The sequence below is a fragment of the Xenopus laevis genome, chromosome 5L, assembly GCF_017654675.1.
Source record: "Xenopus laevis strain J_2021 chromosome 5L, Xenopus_laevis_v10.1, whole genome shotgun sequence".
Taxonomy (NCBI): domain Eukaryota; kingdom Metazoa; phylum Chordata; class Amphibia; order Anura; family Pipidae; genus Xenopus; species Xenopus laevis.
Window position 1 is genome coordinate 45345552 of NC_054379.1, and position 5406 is coordinate 45350957.

A 5406-nucleotide genomic window follows, 5' to 3' on the forward strand; every position below is an offset into this window, starting at 1 on the left:
TTTTGAGAAATGGATTTCAGTGCAGAATTCTGCTGGAGCAGCACTATTAACTGATGTGTTTTGAAAAAAAACATGTTTTCCGATGACAGTATCCCTTTAACATAAAAAGACGAGTAAGGAATACACTTGGACTTCACCAAAATTTAAAGTGAGGCTGAACGGTTTGTGAGGCACAAGGGCAGTGTAAAGGTCCCCATAGATGCAAAGATTTCTCTTGCCGAACAACAGATTTTAGTGAAGTCCGACCAATCCTTCGAAATTATCATGTGGTTAGTGGGATTGGAACGATTGAACATCTTACGATTTTTCAGCCGACATCTGTCAGGAAATTGATCGGCCAGGTTAAAAAATCTTTGTCGGTCCCAGTGCAATCTATCTATGTTTGCAGGGACAAGCAGGCAGCTACCCTTTGTTTTCCTGGCAAATTGGTCTTTTAAGTTGATGACAAATCGTACGATCGTACGATCGCTCCAAGATAATCATGGTCTCACGATGATGATCGGATCTTTTAAAAATCTCAACATCTATGGCCAGCTTAACACACAGTGAGGCTTATAAACATTGGACTAATTTGCACCTGGGCAGCAACCCATGGCAACCAATCAAAGGTTTGCTTTCATTGTTCAACGTGATGTTGGCTGAAAGAAGCCAGTAACTGATTGGTAGCTATTGGTAACAAATGTGTCCACTGTTTATAAATGAGCCCCACTGTTTTAATGAAATTCACCTTGTGTGCTTCCTGATACGCTGATCCCTCACCTGCCAGTGCATTCTCAAGGTGGGGAGGACAGGAGCAGATCTACACTGTCCTTAAAAATGTTTTCCCCCTTTAAATGAACATTTAGCATGATGTAAAAAGTGATATTCTGAGCTGATTTGCATTGGGTTTACATTTTTTATTATTATTATTTGGTTGCTAGGGTCCAAATTACCTAGCAACCATGCACTGATTTGAATAAGACAGTGGAAAATAAATAGGTAAGGACCTGAAGAGAAAGATGAGTAATAAAAAGTAGCGATAACAATACATGTGCAGCCTTACAGAGCATTTGTTTTTAGAAGAAAAAAAGCAAATAATTCAAAAACTATGAAGGAAAAATGAAGGTCAATTGAAAATTTGCTTAGAATTATCCATTCTATAATATACTAAACGTTAACTGAAAAATGATCCACCCCTTTAAAGAGATAATGACACCAGAAATTAAACTCTTTTTTTTTACATCTATCATAATATTGCCTTTGAAAGCAACTCATAACTTTGCCATAAAGTATTTGCACAATGCTTTTACATTACCTGTCTGATTCCCCATGTTCCTGTATGAGGGGGCTGCCATATTTGTGCAGCAGGAGTCCATTAGTATTAGGAACTTCAACTAACAATAACTTACAAAACCAGACCTCTCCGCAAAAAACTATCAACATGACCTATGGTAACTTTTAATGTACATTCATATTGTAAAAAGTAGTTTTTTAGTGTCAGTATCACTTTAAGCTCACAGTTACTCTATAAGCATCTACACTTGCCTGTGAGCCACATTAATTGTATCACACAGTCACCATCCTGAATCATGTAATTATTCTTGAACTGACTTTTATATCAAGCAACAACTATGAGTCTCTGACTTTAATATACTACTCTTATACTATAATTCCCACCCTCTCTTGTTTATTTGCCCAAATAGCATTTACTGCTGCTGCAAAATTGATGGGTGTCATTGGTGTTACTGTGAGTAAGTGTAGCACCAATTGGTAGGTGAATTAACTCTGAAAATCCCTGCTAAGACTTTGTTCTGGGCACAATACTGTTGTCACTCAGACTTGTCCACCCAACAAATGTCTTTGTGGGGAGAGGAAGGATTTAAGGCTGGTTAATAAATGAGGGTCTTTGTATCCCATGCAAGCCCCCTGCTGAGTTTTGCAGAGCTATGCACGGTATTTCTGATATTCGATGGTACGTTTTGTCACTAAACAACAGGAAATGATTTCAGGATGATTAAATATTTCTAGGTTACAAACCACAGAAATCATCATGTTCATAAAGAGAGCAAAAGGCCAGGAAGGAGAAAGTTGACACAGAGTTGGTGATTGTTTTGTTACCAGTGTGTAACCTGCACCGGATATTTCCTCAGCTGAATCTGGGGGGAATCATATTCTTTACATTCTTCAGTCGTCCTGCAATATATCCTTGACTTATTGTGACTTGTCACTCAAACATTACATTAATTGTTTGAGACATTACAGATTTACAGGTGTTTTATAATTTCCAGCAGCTGGTCAATTTCCGAATGAAGTTTAGACCAAGCACTGGTATATGCAGGACTGTATTTAGGTCCTTCTGCCTGGCCAAACTGAATCCGAATCCTAATTAGCATATGCAAATTAAGGGAGGGGCGTTAAATTGCGTGACTTTTTGTCATAAAACAAGGAAGTATAAAAATGTTTTCCCCTTCCCACAACTCAGTGCCGGGCCAAGTCGACTGGGCGCCCTAGGCAACCCAGCCGACTACGTCGCCCCCCTCTCGCGAAGCGTGAGTGCGCATGTGCAGAAGGAGGATGCGTGAGTGCACATGCGCAGAAGAGCGGTGAGGCCGCGCCATTATGCAAGCGCGAGACATCACAAGAGACGGTAAAGCGAGAGTGCGCATGTGCCAAAGAACGGATGCCGCAAGTTCTGCATAAAATGGTCCGAACTTGGGGAAGGCGTAAAGAGGTAATGCCTTTGCGCCCTAGGCACGTGCCTCTTCTGCCTACCCCTAGTTCCGGCATATGCAAATTAGGATCTGGTTCGGTATTGGGCCGAATCTTTCGTGAAGGATTCAGGGCTTTGGACGAATCCAAAATAGTGGATTCGGTGCATCCCTAATCAAATCCAACCTTTTAAGTCTATATATATATAACCTGCCTAACTGCCAGTTGATCCAGAGGAAGGCAAAACACCCCATTTGAAGCCTCTCCAATTTGCCTCAGAGGGGAAAAAATTCCTTCCTGACTCCAAAATGGCAATCGGTCTAGTCCCTGGATCAACTTGAACAATGAGCTATCTTCCATAACCCTGTATTCCCTCACTTGCTAAAAAGCCATCCAACCCCTTCTTAAAGCTATTTATCAAGGGTCGAATTTCGAATTGAAAAAAACGTGGAAATTCAAATTTAAAAAGACCAACCAAAATTAAACCTGTTTTTTTTGTTGAATAGGTCCCTTTTCGATCGAATAGGTCTGTATTCTGCCAAATTCGAATTGTATGAATCGAAGGAATAGCCCGATCAATCGAATTTAATTCTATGTTTTTCCCCAAAAAAACTTCGATTTTTCAGAGTCCACCAATTGACTCCAAATAGGTTCTAGGAGGTCCCCCATAGGCTAAAACAGCAATTCGGCAGGTTTTAGATGGCGAATGGTCGAAGTCGAAACTTTAAAGAGACAGTACATGATAAATGTCGATATTCGAATTTTTGAATCTTTTTCAAATCATATTTGGAAGTACACAAAAAATAGCTTGAAATTCGAATTTTTTTCATTCGAAAATTCACCTCAACCCCTCCTAAATCTGCCCCTTAATGTATCAGCCTGTACAACTGATTCAGGGAGAGAATTCCACATCTTTACAGATCTCACTGTAAAAAAAAAAAAACCTTCTGAATATTTAGGCAGAACCTCCTTTCTTCTAATCCGAATGGGTGACCTCTTGTCAGCTTGAAGGAGCTACTGGGAAAAAAGCATTAGAGAGATTATTATATGATCCCCTTATATATTTATACATAGTTATCATATCTCCCTATAAGTGCCTCTTCTCCAGCGTGAACAACCCCAATTTGGCCAGTCTTTCCTCATAGCTAAGATTTCCCATACCTTTTACCAGCTTAGTTGCCCTTCTCTGGATCCTCTCTAATACTACATTGTTGGTTACACCAAGCACCGTTCCTTTGTTTAAGATCTGATAGATCCTCCCAAGAGGCAACTCTTCTGAAATGGAAGCAAAATGTGGGGGTGGGCTTTACTTTAAAAATGTGATCAGTATACTTCCCACCCCCCGTGATTGTAGTTAGGGAAGTTATGGCATGTGTTCAGGAGGTATAGAAGACCATCTTGTTATTCACTATGAAAAACTCCATGCAAAGCATTCTGCTCACTATCTCCACTATCAATGAAATACACTGTGCAGATACTAATAGCAGTACAGGAAACAGAGATATTTCTAGATGTAGTAGCAGGGACAGAAATAGGGGTAGGCAGAAGAGGCCTTTGCCTAGGGTTCGAGAGAGGGGGAGCTAGGTATGTGCCACTTATTTTGCTTACATCTAGTCTGGTATCCTCAGCCCTCCAGTACCCATTCATGAGAAATCCATGTCATCCATTGCGACAGCATCAGACATGTGCACCCCCATTGCAGCGGCACAGAGCATGCGCATACTTATGTGCTTGTTTTTAAATGGAATTAAGGTAGCAGCACCCAGTTAGCTATTCCTGGCTTTGTGTAGGAGCACCCTGCAATGTCAAGTTTACAATCTAACTTCTGGGGGTTAAGGGGTTTTTGGGAACTTTTCTTCCCTGTCTGCCCCAAGGGCCTGTGCCTAAGAAGAGAGGTTTATAATGCCTATATAGAAAAAAATGCTTTGCAATATAAAAATAATGCCGCAGAGCTGGGGAGATGGGGGGGGGGGGTACCACTCTGTTAGAGATTAATCCATGTGCAGACTATACTGTGCTTCTGTGCATATGCCAGCTACAGATAGGAAAGGTGAGGGCTTGGGTCCAGTGCCCAGAGAAGCACCAGACCTTCATTTAGGTGCAGCAGAGACATGACTATGAGATCTACATTTCAGTGCCAAACTGATAGTGACCTGGTTTAATTTCTCCAGATAAAAAAGTGTTCTTTCCTTTCTCGCTCTCTTTTTTTCTCAACATTAGGCACATCCTGCAATATATAAACCCCTGAAGGTATCAGGTTATCCCAAACAAAGCCTGTGAATTTGTTTTTCTGTTTAGCACCACAAATGGTGATTAACAAAGACATGGAGGGAAAAATCCCTTTCATTTGATTTTTTCTTTATAGATCCCCAGTCAGAGCCAGACACTAGGCAATAGAAAAAGGTAATTTACATTTGTGCAATGCTGAGAGGAAGAATCTATTTATATGGAATGCATGCAAAGTTAAGGCAGTTAGTGTTTAGTTAGCAAATGCTAATTCTGCATTTGGGGAATTAAGTAATGGACTGGCTACAAAGAGTGGGGAAGTCATAGCTAAGCCACCTTTGGTTAGAACAATTTAAAATACTCTCCATGGGGTCCGGGGGCTGGAAGACAATGGAGCAGGGTGGGGCTGAAGGAAGGAGGTGTGCATCCCACTGCAGTCAACTCACAGCCAGAAAAAGCTGTTAAAGTGGGAAGCAAGGAAATTCTTCCCTT